Source organism: Phacochoerus africanus, chromosome 2 (genome assembly GCF_016906955.1).
Source record: "Phacochoerus africanus isolate WHEZ1 chromosome 2, ROS_Pafr_v1, whole genome shotgun sequence".
NCBI lineage: Eukaryota > Metazoa > Chordata > Mammalia > Artiodactyla > Suidae > Phacochoerus > Phacochoerus africanus.
This window is the reverse complement of record NC_062545.1, coordinates 21,619,945-21,632,004: the sequence shown is the minus strand read 5'-3', so window position 1 is coordinate 21,632,004 and position 12,060 is coordinate 21,619,945. Positions and strand designations below refer to the sequence as shown.

The window sequence follows — 12,060 nt, the reverse complement described above, 5'->3', positions numbered from 1 at the left end:
AGCAATTACAATTCATGGTAGTGGACTTTAAAATTGATTATGGGGGGGAGTTCCTGTCGTGGCGCAGTGGTTAACGAATCCAACTAGGAACCATGAGGTTGCGGGTTCGGTCCCTGCCCTTGCTTAGTGGGTTAAGGTTCCGGTGTTGCCGTGAGCAGCTTGCAGACGCAGCTCGGGTCCCGCATTGCTGTGGCTCTGGCGTAGGCCGGGGGCTACAGCTCCGATTGGACCCCTAGCCTGGGAACCTCCATATGCCACGGGAGCAGCCCAAGAAATAGCAAAAAGATAAAATAAATAAATAAATAAAATTGATTATGGGGAGAATACCCTGGTGAGTCTACGGGTTAAGGATACGGCATTGTCACTGCTGTGGCCAAAACTTAAAAATACAAAACTGGTTACTGGTGCTTAGTGATTTTAAAAAATGTACTTAGTTGAAAGTAAATTTGATTTACATAAGAATTGGAATTTTGGGTGTCTCACAAGTATTGGAAATCTACAGGTTTTTTATAGAACTGATTTTTACTGCAGTATCTTCCCTGGATTTAGTCTAATCATCCTTAAAAAAACTTTTCATGTGCTGCAGATTGCCTTTCAGGAGCTCACCACTTTGAAGGTGAAAGATCCACATTCATAAAATCATCATTTTCGCACAAGCTCCTAATGAGCTTCCGGTCGAATTTATTCAGAGGCCAGTGCCAGTCTCTGACTGTAGATGCACTTTTGAGTTTCTGACTTTAAATGTACTTTTGGAGCCAGCATCTATCAGCATGTGGCTGCTTATTTCTGTTATTTTAAGCCATGAATCAAGAGGAACACAGCATTTCATCTCCCCCGTGTCATTTATGTGCCTTAATAGGAAATCGGTGTTGGAAAGCTAATTACAGTATTCGGGGTTGCACAGTCAATAGGCACTTGCAATCACAAGTGGGTGCTAGCGAAGACAGAAAGGAAAAAAATACCCCCAAACAAAGACCATACAGTAAACCTTTTTTTTTTTTTTTTTTGCTTTTTAGGGCAGCACCTGAAACATATGGAAGTTCCCAGGTTAGGGGTCAACTCAGAGCTACATCTGCCGACCTACACCACAGCCAAGAGCTACATCTGCCAGCCTACACCACAGCCACAGCAACACAGGATCCTTAACCCACTGAGCAAGGGCAGGGATTGAACCTGCAACCTCATGGTTCCTAGTCAGATTTGTTTCCACTGTGCCACAACTGGGAACTCCCATTCAGTAAACTATTCAAGTTTCCATGTGACTCTGGGAGTTCGCCTACTTTCCATTTATTTACTTATTTGTTTGTTCACATGTTTATTTAGTTACAGGAACAGGCTTTTTTATATGCTATCTGCTGACCTAAGAAGGAGAAGGACTTGTGTCTTCCTGTGGTGAAGACAGGTTACAAGGTCGGTCTGTTATGACGTCTTCATGTGGATGGATTCACTTGCTCCATTGTGCAGCCTCATCTTGTTCCCCAAACCCTGTCCTGCCAGTGCCTGTGCTTGTCACCAGGTGGATGAGCTGAGACCAGGGATGAACAAACCCACACCCTCTACCAGAGAAACACCACATTCACATCCTGCTGACAGCTAGCCATGTAATTATATTTGTATATGGAGGGCAGCATTTCCTATTTTATGTATGTTTGAGAGACCATATTTCAAAATAGTAACAGATTTTTTTTTTCTCTAACTCCTTGCGCCTTGCGACACCTCCTTTAGTGCAGGCAGCTGGGGCATTCTGCAGTCACCTCCTCAGGAAAGGGTGACAGGACTGAATGCAGAGAAGAGCGCAGCCATTTCTTGACTTGTGAGTTTCCAAAGCCTCATCCTGGCTTAAGATAAAAGACTGGAAGGAATTCCTTGAGCACAATCACGGAGACTGAGCAGACCCAGACACATTTAGAACACTCTGGAGGGACCCTGCGTGAAGCAGACTGAGAAAGAAAAAGAAGCATCTGGAGTCCCATCGTAGCTCAGCGGAAATGAATCTGATTAGTATCCATGAGGACACAGGTTCGATCCCTGGCCTCGCTCAGTGGGTTAAGGATCCAGCATTGCTGTGGCTATGGTGTAGGCCGGCAGCTACAGCTCTGATTTGACCCCTAGCCTGGGAACCTCCATGTGCCGCAGGTGCAACCCTAAAAAGACAAAAAAAAAAAAAAAGAAATAAAAAAGAAAGAGAAACATTTGTATGGGGTTCTGGGCCACTCTCCTGAAAGTATCACCAAGTTCCCTGCCCCACCAGCCCAGAAAATGAGCCAGGGACCAGGTGGCCCAAGGCAGCCTTTCCTGGCCCAGGGTTACATGAGAGCAGCAGCCGAGAGCAGCATGAACGGGCCATAGGCCTGAGGAGGCTGTAGGTTCAGGGAGGAGGCAGGTGCAACGGTGACCTCCGTGGCAGTGGCCTAAGATCTGTGAGGGCCAGAGGGGATTAAGGACTTACAGAGGATGCCAGTGTGGCCAATGCCGAGCCCAGGGCCGCCCTTAGACTCTGGCATGAGGAGCCCCTGCCCTGGGCCCCCTCAGCCTTCTTCACATCTCTCCCAAGGCAGGGGATGTGTTGCCCTCTTTCTAGGACATGCCTTGTGTACCTGGGGTCCCGGAATTTCCATTCCAAACAGCCCTCAGCCCACCCCAGGGACCTGCCTTGGCTGCTTCCCTAGATGCGTCTTTCTGAGGGTGAGGGCAGACTGTACGGCTGGGGTTTGTACCCCCAGGCCCAAGAGGTAGCTTGGGGTGGCTGTTTGTGGGGTGTGGGGACAGAAAGGGCCTCTGTCACATTCTGGATAAGCAGAGCGGGCAGCTCTCACTGAGGCTGCCAGAGAAGGGGGCACCTCAGAGCTGCCATGTTCTAGTCATGACGAAGGTATGTTTGTTAAGGTTGGAGGATATAACGCATTTCAATGGACAGTTTTAGCATGATTTATACCGTAAATATGTAGACACATGGGACGTGGGCTTCATCTATGTACTTGCACTTGTCTTATCCTCTGCCCCCGTGACCTCTCAGAGCAGCGGCCTGTTCTCTGCTGAGCCCCTGTCACTCTGCTCCATGTCTGGGTATGTCAGTGCTCAGTGATTGAATGAATTTGTAAAATAAATGTGTACTGGGGTTCCCTGGTGGCTCAGTGGGTTCAAGACCCAGCGTTGTCACTGCTGTGGGTGGGGTTCGATCCCTGGCCCAGCAACTTCTGCATGCCATGGGCACAGCTCCCCCCCCCCAATTTTTTTAATAAAATAAATGTTTTTATTTCTAAAACAAATGTATTTTTGACAGCAGTGCAGCTGAAAAGCCATTCATGGTTAACTACTTCCTTAGAACCAATGAAAATGTTCTGGTAGGATTTGGAAACAATGCATAGGGTTGGCCTAGACTGACCATCCCTAATTCTCTTCTAAGTGGAGATGGGGTGTCGCTGCTGTCTCAGGGGGAGAGAAGAAGGAAAGCCCTTTGACTTGATGGTCTAGGGAGCAGGCCCGGGCTTCTGCCTCCACGCTGACCTCTGCCAGACCCAGCAGATGGGCATGTAGGCTTCCTGTAAAGCTGGCCATCAACTGGTCTGCAGCCAACAGCCTGAGCTTCTGGGCAAGGAGGGCTCAGCCACCTCTCCCATGCACAGAGACTGTGCTGGGGCCACTGCAGAGTCCTCACCCCACGTTGCTCCCACTCACCAGGCAGTTGTGGGGGTGAGTTGGGTCTGTGTGGACCATTTGACACGGTAGGGGCTCGCTTCTTCCAATCAGCTCCTGTTAGCAGACCTCCCTTGCAAACCCATCAGCTAGGGGAAGGAGTTTGGAAAGGAAGACTCTTACATAATGATTTTATGAATAACACACAGCTTCCTAAAATTGGCCTTTTTCTATTACATTTTCAATTCAGGTTTTCAGAAGCCAGCCAATTTTAGAATCCCATAGTAAGAACAAGTTTAGAAGCCTTTAGAAGGTGTGACGCATTTGTGCAAAATATAGACGGAGAAGGAATGACGCTGCTCAGTCAAAAGTCCAGTTAGATGATGGGCACTGAAATATGTATGAACAGAAGTAAGTATGTCAGATGACACAGGGAAGGCTAATTAGGTAGAAGAAGGAGGGTAGGTGATAGGCTTCTGATAATCTAGCTTTATTCGGCGTGAAACTAAAATGGATGATTTTGTGCCACGGTTGGCGCTGGGGGAGTTTTTTGATCTGTTGAAGTGCAGCGCCCAGGGCCCAGATTCTCCCGGGTCAGAGCTTTCCGTGGGGCTGACTGGCTTTGGAGCTTAATTATTTAAATGTTTCCAGACTCAAATGACTGATGAGCTAACATATTTTTAATTCAGACTTTCGCTGAGCACAATATGCTTGAAACAGACATCACAGGAGGCCTTGACACACTGGCACGGACTGAAAGTTCCACGCCCTGTATTTTATTTTGTTGTTCACATTTTAAATTACAGGCTTCAAACTTCATCCAAAGTTCAGGGGAACAGAGCCCCCACATTAGGCTTTCACGGATAGGACTAGAGCTTGTGTTGTTGTTTTTAAAAAGGGAGAAAGGATCCTGTTAGAATAAAGAAAAAGAATGTTGCCAGAACGTTCTACTTAATTTAGCCGTCCAAAGATAAACACACTGGTGATTCACTGCATGCTGATGTTACTATTTTGACATGAAATCTGTGGCTCGTCCCCACCCCCTCCCTGCCTCTGAGGAGGTGGGCTATAGGTAGGCTCATTTAGCAAAGGTTTGTTCCTCTCAGACTCCTTTCATGTTTCCCAAGGTTCCAACTATTTCTGATAAAAGTGCTGGCTCCTGGGGCCCTGCAAAGAGTCCTTTAAAGAATAAAGGCATATTTGAAAACTGCCCAGTTTGCAGAAATTCTGTAAAATTAGGAGAGCTTACTAATCATGACATTTACTAAGTAATTTAATTTGACTCTCTCAAATGAATTATAGATAGTTCATAGTGCTGTGCAAATGAGCACTGAATCCAGAACATCGGTCTTGCAAAACTGGCCATGCAAGGTATTTTTCTTGTCCCTGGTCAGCCAGATCTGTGTGTCACTCTGTTCCTGGTTTCTTCTCAGTCTTGCATGTCTCATTTTTCCAGAATGATGGAGACTAACTAAGCTGGTCATCCTTTCTCAGAAGGTTTACCTCTTGGTGGGCTATTCTTGGTATCGAGGATCCCACGTACCTGAGCTTCACCAGCAAGAAGACGGTCTTAGTTATCTCAGTCTGTATCAGAGTATCGGTAATAACTTTGACAGCAATGAATAATACTATAGTAGGTTTTAAGCAAGTGAATGGTTTTACTATAGACATAGCAAACCTCCCTCTGAGACTCACAGTATCCACCTATGAGGCTATTCCTAGGGCTCAGCAGCCCTGGCCACAAGTCCTGTGACCTCACGTGGCTGGTCCACACCCTTTCTGGCTCCACCCTGCATCCTGTGCCAAAACTCCCATGGCTGTCAAGTTACTCGCCATCCTGCCTCCTTCTAGCCTTTGCTCCCAGCGTCTTGTGTCCAGGTCACATCAGTCTGCCCCATACTCTGGATCTTTCTTTTCACTCTTTTTTTTTTTTTTTTTGCTTTTTAGGGCCACACCCAAGGCACATGGAAGTTCCCAGTCTAGGGGTCAAATCAGAGCTGTAGCTGTGGGCGTATGCCACAGCCACAGCAACGTGGGATCCAAGCCGTGTCTGCGACCTACACCACAGCTCACAGCAATGCCAGATCCTTAATCCACTGAGGGAGGCCAGGTATTGAACCCACATCCTCATGGATCCTAGACAGGTTCGTTGACTGCTGAGCCACAAAGAGAACTCCTTTCTTTTCTACTTTTGACATGTGTTTCCCTCCTTGGTGTCCTCACTCTCCACACTGTTGGAGATCCCAGTCATCTGTATCTTGGGAAAAGCCACTGCGGGAGAGGGTCAGGAATGACTTCCAGAAAGACAATTACTCACCACCACTCTCAAGAAATGAGAGGACCTAATGGCACTTTGAGCTGATGGCCGGTCCTCCTTTAAGGTGTGCTGTGGAGGTCAAGAATACCTCCGTGGCCCTGCTTTATCATCTTAAGCAGTTGTACTGAAACATAATCGAGGCTTCCAGGAAAGTGGTGAAGTCCTCATGAATTTTCATCAAATGGTTAAAGGTGATTCCTTTTACTCAAAGTGATTATGCGTAGTCCTTGAAGAAGAACTAAAGGTCCTTGACTTTGTCGAATGGCTGAACTATTATGCTTGACTGTTTTCCTTTTTTGCTGCATTTTCTCACTTCTCTGATTAAATTGTCTCTTTGACTAAAGTTTTTCTATAGACAAAACAGCACGTGGAGCCCATGAGTGTGGGTCCATCTGGGATGGCCTCCCAGGGTCCTGTTCTGTTACAGTGTTAGCCTCGGGGGGCATCCTGGACTCAGTTTTTTTCAATGCCCATGTGCAGTTAGATTGTTGGAAGTCCCCCAAGTCTGTCACATTGGCATTCTTCTTTATAATTCCTCTGCCTTCTTCTCTTACTAAATACTCACTCACTACCTGCTCAAATCCCACTCCTGGTGCCCTTTCCAACACCCCTCCCACCACCCACCATGCTTTCGACCCAACAACACCCAAGACCTCAGATGCGCTTAGGAGGGCAGCAGGAGGGACTATGGCTGTCTTTGAACAGTTTCCAGGGGGAGAAAACCTTTATTAAGACAACTTTCTTCATGAGAGTTTGTTAAGATGATGATGATATGGTGGGTTGAATGATGGCCTTCCCCAAAGTGGTCCACACCCTAGTATAATCTTGGAACCTGGGAGTATGTTTCTTTCCAGCAAAGGAGACTTTACAGATGACATTAAGATAAGGATCTTGAGTTGGGCAGATTATCTCGGATTATTCAGTTGAGCTCAACGTAATCACATGGGTCCTTATAATAGAGAAGCTAGAAGGTCAGGAGAGGAGAAGGCAACATGACAGCAGAAATAAAGATTGGAGTGATATGGCCATGAGCCAAGGAAGAGGCAAGGAGGTTTCCCCTCTGGAGCTGCCAGAAGTCCCGTCATGTTATTGCTTTCATTTCAGCCCCATAAAACTCACCTCAGACTTCTGACCTCCAGAAGGTCGTTAGAAGCCACTAAATCTGTGGTAATGAATTAGAGTGGCAACAGGAAATGCATACAGACGAAAAGACAATGGAGAAAGCGAATGGAAAGCAGAGCTGTGAATCAAGTAGAGAAAGCAGGCATACGATGGCCGATTTCTCTTCCGAGAACAACCACAAGGGCTCACCCTCTTGGCCCATTTCCCTGCTGTTGTTTTAGAACCTGGTTAAACCCTGATCCTTCCACGGTGCCCTTCCTTGCCTTTCATGTGTTCATCCTTGTTTTTTTTCCCCATGGCTCCCAGGAACTTTTCTACGACCTCCCTGGAGGAATCACGAGGCCTTACATTCCTCAAAGACTGCAGCTAGATGTTTGCTGTGGTCTTAATGAGTCCTTCTAGAACCGGTTAGAAGGCTGGTATTGATGCTCACTCTTATCTGGACCAGGTTTAATGGTGTGAGTAGTAAGCACATAAGATTAGACCTGAGGAACTAACTTTGGATAGGATCTTATCCCTTAATCCCTTAGAACAATGGTTTTAGTGGGAAAAGTCTGAGAACTTAGTCCCCAGTTAACTCAGCCAGGCGTTTATCAGTTACCTTCTGTGTGTGCAGCACTTTGCTCTCGGTACCCTGGGTGATATGAGAAACTCAGGTAGCTTGCTTCTTTCTTCAATGAGTGCCTGGATAAGGAGATAAAAGCAGCATGGAGAAAAAGAGGCATTTCCCCAATTGCTCTGAAGGCTAAGTAAGTATTAGTTTTACCTGTTTTTTACTAATAGATGGTAAAGTGTACTTTTGTAAGAGAAAACTAAATTTTTGTTGAGCCCTTGAAAGAGATCAGGCAGAATGTGATGACTGAGTGAAAAAAAAAAAAAAAAAAGTGACCATGGTTTTGAGGCATGGTGGGATTCTCCTGTGGGTGAAATCTCTGTGCCTGGGCCACAATATGTATTTCCACCCATCACTGTCTGGTCATGTATTCATTCTAAAAATAATTGCTAAGCACTTAGTACTGTTTTCAGAGCTATTGAGACCACTAACCAGATCTCCCCTTTCATGGACCGTATCTTGTGGTAGATGACATGTTTGATAAGCAATTGTCCAAGTTAGGAAACATCTGGGAACTAAAGAAATGTTTAGCAATTTAAATTTAAGTCACGTAGAGCCCAGGACACTTTGTTGCATGAATCCCAGGAAGGTATCTCATGAAGGAAATTTGGGGGGGGGGTTGCAAAGTGGTATTTCCCTTGCAGGCCTGTAGGAACAGCTCATTAAGATCCAGGCTAAAGAAAATAAATAAATAAATAAATCACACACACACACACACACACACACACACACACACACACACAAATGGGATTATCAGATACAACTCAGAATAAACTTACAAGGAGATCCTGCTGAGTAGCATTGAGAACTATGTCTAGATACTCATATTGCAACAGAACAAAGGGTGGGGGAAAAATGTATACATGTAAGAATAACTTGATCCCCATGCTGTACAGCGGGAAAACAAAAAAAAATAACACACACACACGCAAAAAGATCCAGCCTAAACATTTCCACTTTTCCAAGCTGTACAAGTAATTGAAATAGGACACCCTTTCTTTCTAGAGCATGATTCAGGATAGAATTTGAGAGGGATCAGTCCACTCACTACTTGGGCACCACTGTGCTTTCAGGAGCCAGGCAGGTCGCTTTTGTGTGTACCCTTGGTGTAATACAATAAGGAGTGGTGGGGACTTTGGAAAACTGAGGGCTTGTGTCTCATCTAAAACATCTGAGGTCTGGTCTGGCCAAATGGTCATGTTCATGGGTCAGATTTGATTAGACTGCCAGTTGGCAGCCCTTGATTGTTCATCTAAGAAAACAGTCGTCTGACCCTTTCTTCAAGCCTGCCAAAGAGAGTCATCTCTGTGAGTTTGGGTGGCAGGCTGCCTCCAGTCAGCCAGCACGCACCTGCCAGCCATCTGTCAGTTGAGGGAAACTTGTTATCTGGTTCGAGTGGGCACCCATCATGCTTTCAGCTAAGTGAGGAGTTGTGGGGAGAACTTGTTGAGGCTGTATATTTCTGGAGCTGATTCTGTGAATCAGTTTTTTTTTTTTCCCCTTGTTTGCTGGTTTTATAACAGTCGACTCATCCACAAGCATCTGTAACTGCCCTTTAAGCAACAAGGCGTCTTTTTGGATGATGGATGGAGTCTCTTTTGCCAATGGCTCAGCACCGAATCAGACACCTGCCTTCCTCTCCATTCCAGTGACCTGGTTGTATTGCTGCCGATCAATATATATATATATATGTTGGCCATAATAAAATATGTGGAAAGTTCCTGAAAACTATTTTTAAAAATACTGAAAGTGATAAATTGATCTGGATAATGGTAAGCATATATCATTCTGTTGTAACTTATAGATTTATAATTTAGTCTCCCTTCAGAAATAATTTCTGAATGCAGCTCTCTCCTGGAATTTAGAGAGGCTTATCTGTCTCTTTATAGGCAGAAATTCTACTATGTTTATTTTCCTATTAATACTATTGAGTATTATTGAAGACCAAGAAATTTCTGTTTTGGCAAGGCAGAAAAGTTTGGCTTTTAACACTTTATTGGTCAAACTGAGACAGAAACCTACAGCCTTAAAAGAAATTATTCATGGAAGAAAAAATCTTATGGTTACCAAAAATGAAAGGGGAGGGAGAAGGATAAATTGGGAGTATGGGATTAATAGAAACATACCATTATATATAAAATAAACAAGGGTTTACTATATAGCACAGTGAGTTCTATTCAATGTCTTGTAATGACCTGTAATGAAACAGAATCTGAACACTTGAAACTAACACAATATTGTAAGGCAACTATAGCTTAATAAATTAAAAAAAAAAAACTAATGGAAATGGCCATATTCTTCCAAACATCAGTTAGATGTATATACAATGCTTAAGAGCTTGTTATAAAACTACTATCATTGATTCTTTTTCATGGTTATTAAAGAGTAAAGTGACAAAAAAAAGAGAGATTATTCTTTGACATTAAATTGGGAGTCCAACAAAATAAGTTATTATAAAAAGAACTTGAGGAGTTCCCATTATGGCACACTGGGTTAAGAACTTGACTGCAGCATCAAGGGTTGCTATGAAGGCGAAGGTTTGATCCCTGGTCCCGTGTAGCGGGTTGAAGAAGCCAGTGATGCTGCAACTGTGGCATAGGTCACAGCTGTGGCTTGGATTCAATCCCTGTCCCAAGAACTTCCATATGCTGCATGTGTGGCCATTAAGGGAAAAAAAAAGGACTTGAACCGTATATTGAGCCTTGACATTTCTGATAGAAACTTTAGAATGCCGAAGTCACAATCTGGGTTACTACAAGTTAAAAAAACCTGGGTTTGAATCCAGACCTACCATTTGAGAAACCTGAGGCAGGTTTCTTAACCTCTCTATTCCTTAGTTTTTCCCTCTATAAAATGGTAATAATAATAGTACCAAACTCGATCTTTTTGTTAGGCTTAATTAAGACAATGTATAAGAAAAGAATTAGCCCACAATGCCTGGTAAATGAGCACTACTCCAAACATGTGAGCTTCTGCAGGACTCAGATACAGGAGTCAGTTCTTGGTGACAGGTCTGTAAGAGAAGCAAGAAAGCCAATCAGTCCAGTTGGTGGTATCCTTAAGTCAGAATTATCTGGGGAAAGGCCTTCTTGGGACCTTAGATACAAAATTTCTGATGAGTTCTTTTTTTCTTCCTTTTTTTTTTTTTTTTTTGGCCATGCCCACAACACATAGAAGTTCCCAGGCCAGGGATTAAACCTGTGTAACACCAGGGACTTGAACCTCTGCAGCAACATCATCCCTTCTCTGATGACCTGCTTTCATTGTGACCAGAGCTTCTCCAGACATGCCTTTGCAGGGCCAGGCCAATGCCAAGCTTCCCCCTCAGAGGTCTGCTTTCAAGTTTGTGCTGAGCCAGATTTCTGGGGCTAGGGCACACTAGGTTTACACCTGAGACATCCCAGTTAGACGGCAGGATTTGCTTTGCCAAGTGCCCTCAGGTTTATTGGTTTTGTTAGAAAAATTAAATACACCTTCCATATAAGGAACCAGCTCTCTGTGACTTTGTCATGTTTCTTTGTATTTCTTTCGCTGAGATGGGCTCGTTTTAGCTTTCTAGCCACCCAGGCATTCACTTTGAGATTCATTGTTGGGTAAGTTCCATCAGAGGTCCTCCTGGGTCCCGATGATCCTTTATTCTCTCTCTCTTTTGTATTGTTACTGTAGAGAAATACCTTCCTAGGCTTTCATTTTTGTGACCAAAGAGGGATTCTGTGTTCAGGACCACCTCCCCTGGACACTCACTTGGAAACCTGTCTTCTTTATAGTGTTTCAGCAATCACGCAGCAGACATTAAGTGCCCAAACCATGCAAGAGGGGGAAAAAAAAAAAAGAAAAACACTTGTACTAAAGGCCCATTTTCTTTTTAATCAGCTTTCCCCAAATTGTGGTCAGATGAGCATTAAATCTATTGGGAGTTCTAAGAGTTAAACCTTGGGAGTTCCCATTGTGGCTCAGTGGGTTTGGGAACCTGACATAGTGTCCATGAAGATGTGGGTTCGATACCTGGCCTCACTCAGTGGGTTAAGGATTCAGCGTTGCCGTGAGCTGTGGCATAGGTCGCAGATGCGGCTCAGATCTGGCATGGCTGTGGCTGTGGTATAGGCCAGTGGCTGCAGCTCTGATTCAACCCCTAGCCTGGGAACCTCCATACACTGCAGGTGCAGCCATAAAAAGAAAAAATAAATAATAAAATAATAGTTATACATTAAAGAGCAGGAGTGGGGGAAGGCAGGTGAAATACGTTTGGGAAATTCTTGGCTGATCACAGTAAGAGGTGAGGGTTCAGGAAAGAGAGGGCCTCACACCTAGCATCTCTTCTCTGAGACACAGGGACTGGGCATCTGTTGAGATGTCAGGGGAGTGGTTGGAA

The 12,060-nt window shown here is 44.7% G+C and overlaps 1 protein-coding gene across 3 annotated transcripts in view; it reads left to right on the top strand.

Annotated features, from left to right (window-relative positions):
* The window catches only part of PHACTR2 (phosphatase and actin regulator 2), a 279,919-nt gene that overhangs the window by 59,196 nt on the left and 208,663 nt on the right, over positions 1-12,060 (top strand). The window lies entirely within an intron of this gene.